At 31.7% G+C, this 16156-nt stretch overlaps 1 protein-coding gene and 1 non-coding gene across 6 annotated transcripts in view; one reads left to right on the top strand and one right to left on the bottom strand.

Moving 5' to 3' along the window:
• The window catches only part of LOC100745394 (class A basic helix-loop-helix protein 15-like), a 292682-nt gene that overhangs the window by 162551 nt on the left and 113975 nt on the right, over nucleotides 1–16156 (bottom strand). The gene's annotated exons all lie outside the window — the stretch shown is intronic.
• Nucleotides 13840–13921, top strand: TRNAS-CGA. Its single transcript has one exon. It is a non-coding gene; the product is annotated as a tRNA-Ser (tRNA).

Here is a 16156-nt window from a genome sequence, read left to right as displayed (position 1 = left end):
AGATCGATTTTATTCCTAGCACGAAACCAAGAATCGAGAGAGTACTCGAGCATTCATCTTGCAAGAAGGCTTGCACGGGTGTAAGGAACGTGTAGAACCGCGCCGATCGGCACGAGTTTCGAATAGAAACGGCCGGTGAATACAACGGGCACCGCACCTAGAATGCCACGAATCCCGTTGTTCCTCATCGAAAACTGATGTACGGAGATTGAATGTGATCGACCAATGAAATTCAATGAAGCCCGACTACGGCGATCTTTTGCATTCGACCGATCACGTGCTTTCCAATCGAACTATTTCATGGAATCGTTCCTTTACCTCGTTCGCGAATACCGCCGACGAAGATATTTCATTTTTCTATTTTTGAATATCTTTAACGATAGTTTATAATTTAACTTTAAAATTCTTCGTATTCTATGTGATATCGTTTTCGTATATCGTTAACGAAAGATATTTAATTCTATTTATTTCAGTTTTTCAGATATTTAATTTCACTTTTAAAATTAGCGTTTCCTTCGATACTGAATCGTATTAAATAAGATTATTGAATTCCAGCTGTAGAAGTGGTATTTTCTTCGTCTTTAAATATATAGCAACGATGAGGATATTCGAAGTTCAGTTCGAAATTTGGAATTTGTCTGTCGAAGGAAACGGTAAATTAAATTTCTTGTTATAGTAATATTAATGGATATATCATGCGTTTCGTGGCGACGTATGATATATCGAAAGTAAAGCATGGGATAATTTACTAGCGTCGAATAGAAAGTGATGAGTAGGTGGTTTTTAGAAATGTCTTGATTCGTGTTATTTACGTTGCTTGTAAAGTAGGATGAGCTATAATTCGTATGATAAACTATGAGTAACTTCGTGATCGAAGAAATTCTATTTTACATATCGAATTTTTTTGTATACAAAATAAAGAAATATGTCGAAATAGTAATTTCTCGCTCGAAAAATAATTTACATAAGGAAATTGAGACATAAACTGAATTCTATCTTTTTTCTCTCTACATTCGCAAGATATGTGGAATTCAAAGAACGTGGCATATTTTATAGTACCCATTACGAAATTGACAAATGATAATTGATGAAATGGTGAATATTTTTCAAAATAATTTCTATCAATAACAAACGCAATGTAAATTTTATCACCGCGAATCTTTAAGAAGCAAGCAAAATTTCCACTTTAGATTATTCAATTTGGCAAAGGATTTCTCAATACGAAATACATTCGTACTTTCTTATCGTATTAAGAAACGATAGTCATTTTAGTCATAATATTATTTTTTCTTTAACCTCCTCTTCTTTCCAATTAACACATAATACAGTCTCCGAAAAAACATTTTTTACGTCATGCTCAACCTGCTACAATAAAATTTCTAGTCTTCAAGTTTTATAAGGAAATAATGGATGCACAACATTTTCTGTTTTATATCATTTTGTCGAATTACGTATGATCCATTTTGTTTTATCACAACATTTGACAGATTAGGTTTCATGTTTGTATAAAGATGTATCGTTGTAAAAGACGTGTCTGTAAAAGAAAGACACTTTTCGGACAACCTAATATTTAATGCTATTTGATATTTCTGATTGATATCATATTTTTTGAGGAATTTTTCTTTCATTAATAATTCCTTTGGTTTTCTACAAAAATGACAAGTCGAAGAAATTGCCAATTTTCTCCTTAAAGGCTCAATATCATTAAAAAAAACTTTCCAAAAGTGAAAACAAATGATAACGGGCCTACGTTAACCTCAGTTAACATTTAACGTGTACCACCTATGCTCTTCATTGGTACACGAGACATAGCTGTTCTACCGAGATACGAAACATCTATAATTAAACAGATTTCAATCAGGAGTGGTATTTAATTTTAGCATTTTCATATTTCAGTAGGAATGAATAATTCCTAAGAATAAATAATTTCGATTTCATCGAATACAAGACAAGATACGTGTAGCGATCGTCGAAAGATGCCAAGAGCTTTTCAAACAACCTGCTACAGTAATTATGGTAATTATCTGTCAGAAATGTCAGGAATTTTCTGAACAACCGAATACAACAAAAATCCTTTGCGCCAGAGAACTCTCGAAAACCGGGATTCCCGGGTCGGCTCGATCAGCGTATCTCCGTTTAGGATAGAAATTGCGACAAGCATCGGACGATCGGTCAGGCGCAGACCAGAGGCAGACTATCCTACGAGCGGAATAAGAATACTTTCTCCTCGGAGCTATGCCTTTCTCGCGGTTACGAGGAAGGGGTGGAGGGGGAAGTGACAAGGATTCTCGGCCCTGCACACAGGACACACCGGTTTCAGGGGATCCAGGCCAGTCAAGGCTCGAAAATAGTTTTGTAATTGAATTTCAATTGAATCGGATCCCGTTGGCGTCTCTCGCGCGCATCCTGCGTTGCGAAAGTGTGCTACGACGATCCGATCGGGAGAACCGTTCGTCGTTCACCCGGCAGAAGTAAGAGTGAGTAACGGTGGTTCTCTCCTCTGCCCCATTGCCGTGTGCTCGACACCGCGATTACACGTTTGCTACCATTGTGCCTCGCTACGGCCAGAGTATGGGGATTGTTTCTTTCGTTTGTTCGCGAACGGATCGAACTAACGATTATATGCTATATCGAGACGATTTTCTTCGAGAAAGAGTGGTCGACTTGGCGATGGAGACGTTGATATGATAAGTCACGGAAGTAGGCAAAGTTTTCAGATGTTTTCAAAGGAGAAGGATGTAAATTCTATGTGGATATGTGTTATTTGTATGCACTTGTAAATTGTGTATCTTGTGTATACGATCATGCTATTAATTTCCAGCGTTCTTTCCGCAAACGATATGTACGAGGAAAAGATGAAAAAGATGACAGATGAATGGCGAAAAGTGGACGTATTTACGATGATATTTCTTTTGCAAACGGAAAAATATTTTTTTATATGGAAGCTTTCGTTTTTTGTTCGCATATATCGAATTCTTTCGTCATTCTACGAAAAAAGTATTAAGGTAGTATAGTCGAGAACTGATTAGTTTAAAGGATATTTTATCTTTAATTTTTCTTTTTTATCCAAAATTTGTCGCATGTAAAGCAACGAAGACATAAATACAAGAGTACTGCGCTTCGTCTTTTTTTGCTTTCCATATCTTAATTAAAGTTGAAACATCTTTTAGACTAATCAGTTTTCGACTGTATTACTGTAATACTTTTCTTTTCGTGGAATGACGAGAGGATTGAATGTATGCGAAAAAAGAAAGGTTTCCATTTAAGAAAATTCCTGCGATTGCAAAATGCCCATAGGTTTTGCACTTACGAAAAGATATTAACGCGAATATGTGCATAGCTCATTTCGAACTATTCATCTTTCTCCTGTTTCATTTTTTCCTCGTACTTATCTTTTACGAGAAAAACTCTGAGAATTAATAGCGCGCACATCTTGTATATGTTATATGTAATACACTTACAAAATATACGTGTTCACATTACATAACAATATTTACAGCTGCTAATTTTGTAATACAATTTTATAGCAGCTCTTTAAATATTTCCCAACGATGTAATTTTGTTATAGATTACGCATCATAATTGAAATGTTGTAATGCTAAACGGTTAAAGTGTCAAGAAAGTGAAAAACGATTCTTCTACCGGTTGAAGTAAATTCTAGTGTGTGAAGTCCAAATAAAGTGTAAATTCCATATGGAGTACGGTGAAAAAAGATACAAATGCTGAACAATTTATTTTAGCCATTAAGATTAAGCTAAGCTAAAGTTGGAATTGTAAGTTCTAATTAGAGTGAGGTTGAAAAGGACGAACGTATAATGTAGAAACAGTTTAACTCGTCTGATACACTTTTTGTCATCTTTTCTACACTGATAAAATGTTAACAATCGGATTTCAATCATTCTGATATTATTAATTTCGTATTATTATCTTAATGCTTTTGATTGTCATGTAACATTTATCTGCGTGTAAATATTGTACTCGGTTTTAAACATAAAATATGACCTCGATTATTCGATTATCGCATGAGGTTTTATTGCATCTCTTAGAGCACAGGTTTAACGACAGACTTTATGTTTTTGGCGTCTAGGCAAATGTCCTTTATTTTTTCTTTTTCGTTACGTCTTTTACAAACATGTACCTTTTTTTATTGAAGTTTTATAGGCATGTTAATTTTTACAACCGAAGCAATATTCAACAGATAATGAAACTAACTTTTTCGAGTCCGTCATTTTTTAAATTATAGATATTTGCTGGTTTCGCAATAATTATTTTGTGGATACAAATTTTATGTGATGGAATAAACAAAGCGTATTATCTTGTCTTCTTCATTTAACATTTTTAATGAATATAATATTTATGAGATAAAAAGTAAACTATAGTAGAGAAGATAATGACATGATAATGAATCCAGATACTTGTTCCATAAATCATGAAAATGTTTATTAATATTAAGAATTCTATACATATTAGTCGCCTTCAAAATGTTTAACGCTTCAATATTTTGAAGTTCCAAACACCTTGATTAAAATCCTTCATCAAATCACCATTTCAATCATCATCTACGTCAAAATTAAAGGTAAATGTTGTAAAAAACGATTCCTCATTTCATTTTATCCAGAAGTAAACAAGAATGGAAATTAATTTTTAACCTACAAGAAGAAAATTCAGTTATACTTTGCTCTTGAAAGTTACTTGGCCCTGCTAGTAAGAATCATCATAGATCATTTAATATGGTTAAAGAAATTGATTATACAAGGCAGAAAGGAATAAGACATATAATAAAACAGAAAAGCTAGGACAATATATATCTGTTTCTCATAATCTCTTCTTCTACTAATAAATTTTTAAGAACAAGGTAAACATACAATTTCTCCATCATAAAGGTCTTAAAATTCATTTTACAATAAGTATATGTATAAAAGAAAAAAATAAAGTCTTATTACTTTATCAAGTATCATACATAAATTAGTGATATCTGAAAATGAAACAAACTTATGTTACACAATAATTATTCTCCAATCATATTGGAGAAACAAATAAAAAAAGATAAGTAATAAAAAGGATATTGTAGAGATCTCTGTCTGAAATAGACTGATACTTGCGAGTACTGTATATCTACGGTATCTATGAAGAAGTTAGCAATCGTTCAGGATACTTTCGAAAGACGCCATTCGTACACGTGATACGTACATACGTTCCAGCTCGGCTTTGAACGATCGCAGACAGATGGATAGGGATAGCATAGGATAGGATAGACAGGATACAGTATATATTCTGTTCTGGAATCTGCTCTCGACGCTGTTGTGGGTGAGAGTCAGAAAACTAGGACTCGCGTACTCGGTAAGAATGCGAATCTAACGGGTGAGCCGCGGTTTACTGCTTGAGCACGTTCACTTTACATTCATGCGTGAAGCTAACCGGTGTTTATGGACACGAAATAACTTTTTACGCGCCTGATACGCTTTTGTATCTCATTCCGAAATTGCCTTTTTTTTTATTCTTCTTTGTGCACGATGTACTACTGCACGTAAAAATATTATATTGTACTGTAACATAAATTCGTCCTGTTTTAATACACGTATTACAAATATTGTAATAAATAGAAAAACAGTTCATTTCCAAGAAACGGAAAAGAGTATTTAAAATTATGCAAAAATTATTATATCGAATACTCTTCCTCTTTTCCTTTTTTAAATCGAAAATAAATGGATAATCATTATGTGTCAATTCTAGAGTTATTTTTATATCTTAGCTTTTTTTGTACTAATTCTTCTATACTTAATGTTGTATATAACGTCATACTTTATTAAATTACTGTATAATTAACTGAACGAAATATATATTTGTTCTTGGTAAAAGCGATCAAAATTTAAGTAAGCCATGTCTTATTCATAAGAATCCCCCCAAAAATATGCTTTGTAAAAAGAAAGATCTTTCTATGAGGAGAAGAGAATAATAATGTTTTATATATATTTAGAATATATAAAAAAAAGTAAATATAGATATACATAAAAATATTTATACAAGTCACTATAAAATTTCCAGATATAGAACTATGTATAAAAAAGATCTTACAAATAGCTTGTTATTTGTAAACTTATAGTGATTATAAAAATTATTTCTATTAGTAGCGCTTTTGTACGGGTACAAAAATTTGCTACTGTGAAATTGAAACGTAGAATCTGCTGTGCAAATATTTTCTATAGCCACTGTATATATATAGAGTTATCGAACCCTTTCTTATCATGAACTACCACTAGCCTTTCCACCCCGTTCTACCTTTCCCAATCATTTTTTCCGTTTTGCTTAACCATTGGCGACTCGGTTCGCATATTTTCAAGCATCGATTTTTCACAATATCAACGCGCACATTAGTTCCGTTAGAAAGTGAATGTCAAAGGTTCGCGTTACGTTTCACGGCAAATGGCGAGATAAGAAACGCCGGCCACGACTCGTTGCACTTCTTTTTTCTTTTTGCTTCTTCCCCTGTTAGCTGTTTGCCTTTACACCGGCTATTTCTACCAAACAGTAATGGCCTTTCAATTTACGAGAGGCAAACACTGTAATTATGGTTGTTTCACTGTAATTGTTCTGATAATTTTTATTTTTAGCAATGTGGAGCCAAGGACAGGGATTTTTGATCGACTTTCTGCAGGAACATTAATTGCTATTATTATATTCGATATTTGTTAAATTCTTCGTTTTTCGATTGTTACCAATAATTGAAATGGAAAATATTCGCGGCACGCGTTATTCGAATAATCGAATTTCTCATATGCGAACATTTTTTATACGAGACATAATTTTAAATTATTTCGTAGATATTATTATCAAACGGGAACTTTTAAATAAAGATATAATGATTTATTTTATTATCCTTTCGCAATTTTACTTACAACGTGTCGCCCATAATTTTTCATTGAGCGATAATTAATGTTCTAATAATCAAGATTTCACTGTATGACATTTATGCGTGCAAATGTGACAAATGTATTCATGTGTGGACCAACGAACGATTAATAACACGCAGTAATATCGTACAAGTATACCTTGATAAACCGACATATAGGTACTACCATAAAAAAAGAAAACTTCTGTTGAGATGTTATTGATCGTGACATAATAAGAGAGATAAGTTTTCAGTTGAGTTGCTTTTGCGAAATATTATCTCTTTGACAGCTCTGCAGTCATTATGGTGGCTGTATCCAAATAAATCTACTTAAGTATCAAAAACTTTTCTTGTTCTCCTTCTTCTTGATTGCATATTTATATTCACTGATATAACTGAGTCTTTGTAATTAATAAGTAACTTCTTGCTAACTGTTATAACACACAGAATAAACAAGAAAACTTTATGAAAATAAAATTCAGAGAATGCATTTTTATTAAACTTTGTATTCTAATTTCCATTTGTATTTAATTCAACAAACTTTATTCCACTTCAATATGATTATAAAATATTTATTCTGTGTACATTTTATAGGAATTAACGCAATATTTCATGTTCCTTTAATAGTAAGGAAAACGTTGTGAAAACCAGATGAGACTTCTTAGAAACAGAAACATTTTAGAAAAACTTCCTCTCATATGTTCCGCGAACATCTAGACATTAATAAATGATAAAAATTAATTCAAAGATCCAAGCGTGGTATTATTGTCACTGATCCAAAGAAGATGTGTGAGATCATGTGACATCCTAAGGAGAAATTAAAATAATAATGCATGTAAATGCAAGAAATAAATATATTCAATGCGATGATACGATTCGATTCACAGTGTGTATGTAACTGACATAAATTTATAAAACGTATTGTTCAAATGTTCCTTACACGTTCAGGTTCAAATGAAAGAGTTGTAAAACGTGACCATTTGCCATTTCTTAGCAATTCCGACTAATTGCAATTTTTTCAAAATATTGTTTACTACCATCTAGTAAACTAATGCTTATAACGTCTCAAAAAAAAAAAAAAAAAAAAAATTGGTGCAATTTTAAAAAAGTTATTTTGTTTTAGAGAGTGTACGAATACTTTTGTCCCCGCCGTATATCGATAATATATTAATAATATTCTTATTAGTAAGAAAATAAATTATCACATATACAATAAACAATCGAAAAATAATACTCGGATAATAATTTTTAAAATACGTAATAATTATTTAAAAGATCAAATAATTTAACAAGTCTCATTTTTATTACGAATCCTTCAATTATTTTAACGCTTATAATTATAAGCTTTTTATAATACAAACTGTGCTCTGTATAAAATTTATATCCCCTTCTATTTAAAAAATTGTTTTCTCGCGTTTTTTGGCAATTATATACGTCGTTCGTCATTTCAAGTCCTTCAGAATCTTAAGAGCTCGTTAAGATTCCAACAAGGGTGAACGAGAATCGATCTCTTTGTTTTTCTCAAAGGTGCACTTTCACAATTCGCAAGCTGGAGAAGCTCGTTCGTTTAAGGAGCGGGGAGGAAGTAACAGTAAATGTATAAAGATCATTGATATTCCTTTAATTGGATGGAACGCGTTGTTTTCGTCGTTCGGATTCTTTTCATCTGGCTTGAAAGTATACCGTTGCCTGTTCGTGAGAGAAGTGTGTCAGAATGTTTTTTTTTTTTTGTCTGTTAGTGAATCGAAAGGTTTGATCAAAGTGCATTACAATTTCGGTTCCAATTTCACGCCGCCAGAAGCTCGGATATATTTATTCATACAGATTTCGTAAGTGAAGTGTACATTTGCATATAGGGTTACAGATGTGGAGAATGGCTACTGAATACAATATCGTTTAGAAACAATGTCTTGGATTTAGCCAGGTTCTGATATACTGGTATACCATAATATATGATGACTTTCTTTAATAGAATTTTAATTTTAATTAAATCAGATTTTAGTTAAAATTTGGAAAGTTTAACCGAAGCATTTAAAGAAACGTTAATAATCTTTAATATCTAAAGATTTTAATCTTGTACGTTTGAAGATTTTGATATCTAATCTTATAACTTATCTAGTAACTTAATTGTGGACTACGGACATATCCTCAATTAACTAAATATCTGACATTGATTACGTTTGAATTTGTATTTTTTTCTTTTTTTTTTAATACATTATTCCATTAATGCGTGATATACGAGACTCCGAGAAACCAAACTGACCAACTCCGCTTCTTGTTAATTAATTAATTGGTAACGTCGTTGCATCACTATTTGCATCACCCGATTAACGTTCAATTCTCAAACAGCAAATGACGCAACTCGTACAAATTCATCGACGTTGTAAGGAAACGTTCGAAATAAATAGTGGTAAATACTAAAGTAGCTTTAAAAAACAATGTTTATAACATCATCGCTTTGCCGTATTTTTCTATTTGTATTGATCAACGTGGCTTTCGAACGTGATTGTTTAGACAGATAATTTATACATTCGAACAAATAGATTCAACCGGCAAGAGTGCATTTAATTAGACACTAGCTATAATTTCGTTCCAATAATTACAGTTCGAACGAATACAGTTCCACTGTACGGCAATGAAAGCGTCAACTAACACAACGAAATTGCCTTGCACTATTCAAATGGCGAAAAAACGGCACATCGCGAGATCGGAACACCCGTTACGTACCGACACGCATGCCGTTGCACTCCGCGCGGCAAGGACGCAATCTGGAACAGCCGCAAACGGACTTCACTGCTTGAGAGATCGCTGATTGTGACTGGTTGCTGACCACATCTTGCACGTCCGGATTCTACAGAGAATAAATGCATAAACGACACCACGAGAAAGTCCACTATGTTTCTCTGTTCTGTTTTTCTATCCTAATGCTTCTAATGCGTTACATCAACTGTTTCTTTTTCATTTTCTCTCTTGGTAGCTTCGATTAATATCCTGTTTAATATCCGGTGTCCTTCCACGCGAGCATTTCGTTATAGAGTGAAAAATATCGGTCGTTTGTACGTGAACGAAGAATCGATCTTCATGGTGAATTACGGTGACTCGCGAATACTATGCAAACACACGGGATAGGCGTAAATCATTCCTGGACGATCCATGAATGTTGCACACGAATAGATTTTGCAGTGGCTACAGAAAATATCGTGGCATGTTAGTTTGTTGACTCCGATATATTAAATCTCGTATCATTTTAATGGAGCTCTTATATGAGTGCAAAAGTTTGATACTACGAAGATGAAATGTTGTAAAGAAACGCTTGATTGGAAGATAAGGACGTGTGCAAATATGTACTTTTTGTAGCCACGGTAAATTCAACGATATAATTGTGTAGATTTTAATTACGGTATGCAACGCTTTGTTAAGTTTGTCGATTTTAACTGTATTTTAGAGTTGAGTTGGGTTTTCTCGTAGCACGTCTAAATACAATCGAGCTTCGTGAATTTTTCTTCGGACAACTATCGACAATGTAGGATCAGACTCTTTTGAGACGTAAGGGCACATTCAATTTTATTTTTTATTTTATACAGAAGAGATTCGTGAAAAGGTTTTACTGTTTATTTCCTCAAATAATAATACAACGCAATTTAGAATGTTATAAAGAAATAGTACGTATATGTTTATACGTAACCATTGTATGGCGAAACGTCGTTGATGATTGGAATAGGAGCTCGAGAATTTTGGAAGTTGAGTTTTGCGCGATCAAAGACATCCGATACAGTGCCATCGCAGTTGGAAGTTTCAACACAAGATTATGAAAAGTTAATTTTAGTAACAAATGAAGTAAGAAGGAAGATTAAAAGTTCGTTACGTTCGTTAATGTCTTTTTTCCTATAAAAAGGTTCAATTTAAGCCGTAGAAATTTAAACCTTGTATCAAACTTCCTACTCACACTCCACAATGAATGAATCTTTAGCAACTTTTTAATTTATTATACATCAAGATACTTCTTATTTCGAAAGTTTTCATTTGTAAAACTACACAAAAGGAATTTTTTGTTAATTCTTTTGACAAATCTTTTTGTGTTTCATACAAGGTGTATTGTTACACATTTTTGGGAAACGGTAAGTTTCTCGCCATTTTCATAATTTTTTATAAACAGATCATATTACATGCTCTGCCTATGAATTTTCATTCTTCTCTCCCTCGCGTTTCCCACGATCTTATTTTTCCCAATGATTGTAACGAGCGTAGAATTGCGAGATTCCTTGCGATTTATAAGCTTCTCCAGCGTACAGTTAGTATGAATCATGTTTCGATGGTCCATAGCACCATCCGGCATCTCGAGTAATTTAATCTCAGCATTCCATAGTGATCATTCACAATAATTTATTTTAAAAACTCAGCAACTCATTCCTCGATGAATATTATCATAAGGTTAATATTACATTAATTATCATTAAAAGTCATCGTTAAAAAATTTTGAATTTGTAAACATAAGAATTTTAAATACAGATGTATATCCAAAAATATTGGAAATGTAAATATTTGTTATAAATTTTTATTAAAAATGTGGTTCTTCTACAAATTGGAAATTATATACACATATCTATACATAATAAGTTGCAGAAAAAAATGATATCTTTGTTTCTCAAATATCTTCTCCCAAATTAAATAGCATTAAAAATATTTATTCGCAAAGAAATCCCTTAAATTTTTATAGAATTTTAGAGAGAACAAACATTTTTTTACTGAGTGTACTCAAATAATTCAATAATCCTTTAGTCGTTAACTTTTAACGTTTTACGTTTAATGTCATTTCCTTTGAAATTACGTGCAGATTTTTACATTTATTAAAACTTCTAATACAGATCTTGCATATTATCTGAAACGTTTTTATTCCAACTTATTTAAAGAATTTCATTTTTCACAGTGAATAGATCAAGAATTATGGAAGAAGTGACTTTTAAAATTATAATCATGAGAACTTTTTAATTTTTGCAGCAATAAATATATTTCTTTTAAAAATCAACTGTTAGATATTAATTTATAATCATTCGTTACCAATAAATTCGATTCGGTAGCTTAACAATTCCATTCATTATGTTAAAAGTTACATAGAACTCAAATTATCAAATGTTCTTTCCTTTTAGACACTATCCTTCGTTAATTTAACGGGCTACCTTTATTCATTCTGTTTTTGCAACTCGTGAGCTTTTTTGTTATCGTGCGATTGCTATGTAAATAAGTTTACTAGGAAATATTGAATAATTTCCAAATTTATTATGATTTATTAAAGAGATCTGGGCGAATATAATTAGATATCCTTAATCCTGTTCCTTCGTTTACCTTGGAACGAAATTTCTGATACCAGTTTTTTCCCCAATAAACAGTTTTTTTCAAGGTTACTTTCGATTTTCAAGTTTGATGGTTTTGATTTTAAATCTGTTACTGGAGACCCGTTGTTCTTTTATATGTCTTAAAAATATCAACAAGTGTGATAGAAAGAAAATATTTTTAAAACGGCGATTGAGAATTTATTGTTTATAATTTTTATTTACTGTAATTTATAAATATTTACTCAAGGAAAAACAAATTGTTTAATAATAATCGCACGATGGTTTTATTATTAACTACCAGTAAATTTCCTTAAAAAACTAAACAAATTAAAAACATATAAATTTTCAATGCTATTTTATAATACATCATCGAAAATATACAATTGTATTCGATATATTCTGAGCGTGTAAGGAATGTAGATACATACATATACAATTCGAAAAATGTGTTAAGGTTGAGAAGCAATTAGCAAATAGAAAACTAATTGTACACTATATTGAATAAACTATACCTAACTTTTTACGAACTTTATTATACATTAATGCTGTACAGCTTTATTACTAACATACTTTAAATGTAATTCAACGATATAGCTTCTATATTATTTCATATCACTGACTATATTTTACAAAAATAATTTTAATAAAATTCCTATGTCTTTTCTCTAAAATCTCAAAAGCACAGGCATATATTAATCAAAAATTTATTCTACTAAAGAATTCAAGAAACAAATCGCTCGATGACAAAAATTTCCTGTCCCAATTAACCGTTTAATACAAGCTTCAATCAGCAGAATTAAGGTAGGTCATGCAGATCTAATCTACTCATACTTATCAGATAAACACGAAGCCTAATCAGTGAGTCATCTTGTGTTCCAACTACCATCCAGCACGTTCTATTAGAGCGCAAAAACTACAAAATTACTTGCGAGAAGAATAGGAACGTATATATGAACATTCTAATAGCTTCTTGACTATTACGATTTATCACTGAAAATGTACTTCCTACTGGCATGAATTTTCGTTTACTATATGTGTATATACGCCATAACCACTATAGTATTCTATGTAAATTTGAATTTGCTATTGAATGGAAGAAGATAAGTTTGAATAAGTCGATTAGCGTGATGCGATATATCTAGGTTTAACACAGTAAAGTCTCAAAAATTGAGAGACGTAACAATTATCAGAATACGATTATATCCGCAATTTTGGCTACGAATCGACTCTATTTCTGACGTACATATACGAAATAATCACTTGAGGTATAAAATTCAAAGGAAAACTTAACGAATCTTAGGCAATTTTTATTCGGATCAAAAATATACCGAAGATCGTAAATTACTAAATTTTTAGTTAATGATTTCTACATGATCAACCACATAACGTGCTTCAACGTTGAAACAATGTTAAAAACAATTGAAAAAAAAATTAAATTTCCATGAAGAATTAACAAACTGGAGGTCTACAAATTTTTAACGCTACTTTGCATCATGAAAAATATATAAAATCGTTCGATGTTTAAATCAATATATAAGAAAATTGATATATGAAGTTGTGATTAGGGGTGGTTTGCCCCAATTTACCCTCTGTGCGCAACGAATGTACAAGGGGTGAGCAGCCGTGGCCGAGTGGTTAAGGCGTCTGACTCGAAATCAGATTCCCTCTGGGAGCGTAGGTTCGAATCCTACCGGCTGCGAATATTTTTTTTCCATCCTCACACACCCCATTTAACTCGAACCCCTCCAATCGATTCCTTCTTCGCGTATAATCAACCTTCCCTCTGTAAAACGACCGGGTTTCACTAGAACTCGACGACCGATCGTCTTTCACCATTAACTTCTTCGTCACGCGTATGTACTTTTACGATTCGAGCACGTTCGTTCTATCCACTCGAAAGTAAAGGCAGAAGCGGCGGAATTAGTGAAAGTAGTAAAAACACCGTGAAGGAACAAGTCCGACGCTTGAAACTGCGTCGAATTGTTCGTAAGCATCAATAGTAACATTATGTTAAATTACGTGTGATTATGGTGGTGCGCGTTTGGATTTAATTATATAGTCGGTTTTTAATGGTGGTAATTATGGTAACGCTATTTTATGGAGGAATGAATGGTAGGTTGTTTGAGGAGTTAGTTATTAGTAGACTGGATGCTTATGTAGTTCTGGGAAATTTCAAGACGCGAAAATGTACAAAATGTGCATGATTTTTAAACGTATATATAGTATAAAATGTAGAGTATCGAGGTTATGATATTTAGAGGATGAAGTAAATTTTTATCTAGATCGTGTTTCTTTACTTTTGTTCGTAAAGGTATGAGATTGCATAGACGTTCAAAGTATATATTTATTACTGTTAAGCATTTTATAATTTCATTTTATTATATTTGATTAATTATTGCATGAATTTTAATAAGCACAAATATTAATTTTAAAGCAACGTGATCTATGCTAGCTGTCTAACAATGTGCTTCAAAGTTATTAAAACAAATTATACGAGTGTTGTTGGTTTAAAATAAAAAATTAGTATAGCTTTTCTTATTCCAATTATAATTCTGATTTAATAAGATTGTATTTCTACTGCACCTTTAATTTTACGACTACATCCGTGTACATTATAAAGTAGTAAAAATGTTTATTATAGTCAATAAAAATCGATCGTATAAAAGTGTTCCAAAGAAAAAATTCTCATAGACTTCGTTAAAAGAGATGAAATTTATTAGCGCATTTTTATTCAATTTAAATTTTTATTCAATTTATTAAAATCGTTAATATCTACATAAATCAATAACAATAAATGAAATTAAAGTGCAAGAAAGAATTCTAATTAAAAAGTACATATATTAATCATCATTTGGATTCATATTATATCCTTCGTAATTCTTTCACGTAATTAATGGAAAGCGTAGGCAAATTCCAATTAAATTGCATCGTTACAAGTATCAAGGAAATCATAAGAACATTCATGTATATCGTTCTTTTGTAAGCATGTTCTCAATCCGGCACATATTTTACGTCACACACACGTGTGTTGTAAAATTATGCTTAATATGCTTAACAATTAAAAATTGGTAATTCAACAAAGAACGCGAAAAGTCGGCCCACGGAATGTAGTTATTTCTACAATAGAAGAAGGAAATGCCGGACTGGTAATTTGTTTCATCACTTTCTCTCTAATTTGTTTTGCAATCGTCGACGTATTTAAACAGCTTCCTACATTCCGACCCGCTTAAATACCCACTCATCGAACCATTATTAATCCCTAGCGTGTTCAATAATGTTGAAGAGAATCTTCATAAAATATTTATTTTTCTTCCTGATAAATTAGTTGAATGGTTTTGATTTCAGAGTGAAGGAAATAATAATAAGTTCTGAAAGAAATTAATTTTAGAATTATCTACATAATATTTGATCAGACTACTAGAGTAATGTAAAAATTGGTAAGTAGGGATTTTAAATGACAAATTGAAAGTTGAATATTGTTTTTAAAGTAACAATTATAAATTAAGTGGTACAGATATATATGTATACAGTGGAAAAGAAAACAGAAAGAAGGTATAAAATAAATAGGATACGAATAAACATTATTTTTTATTAACTTTGTTTGTGTTTATAAACACAATTTATTATCAACATATTCTTTGGAATAGACGACTATCATTGTCTTGATAAACAGTCAGATACATAAATATTCCTATTATATATTTTTTGAGTAAAAAATAAAAAATTTTAACGAAAAATCAATACCTAATATACATATACCTGAGAATATTATTTAAATTCCAAAGCAAGCAATATATATTCAAAATTACAGGATCTTGTCTCTTCTAATTACTTCATCATTTCCATCCCATGCCAAATAAGAACAGCGATCATCTCCCATAACAGTCACAAGTTACATAGAAATTCAATCCCGCACGATTATTTAAGTTAATGT

This window comes from Bombus impatiens, unplaced genomic scaffold, assembly GCF_000188095.3.
Source record: "Bombus impatiens unplaced genomic scaffold, BIMP_2.2 scf_1707, whole genome shotgun sequence".
Lineage (NCBI taxonomy): Eukaryota > Metazoa > Arthropoda > Insecta > Hymenoptera > Apidae > Bombus > Bombus impatiens.
This window is presented reverse-complemented; position numbering and strand designations above follow the sequence as displayed.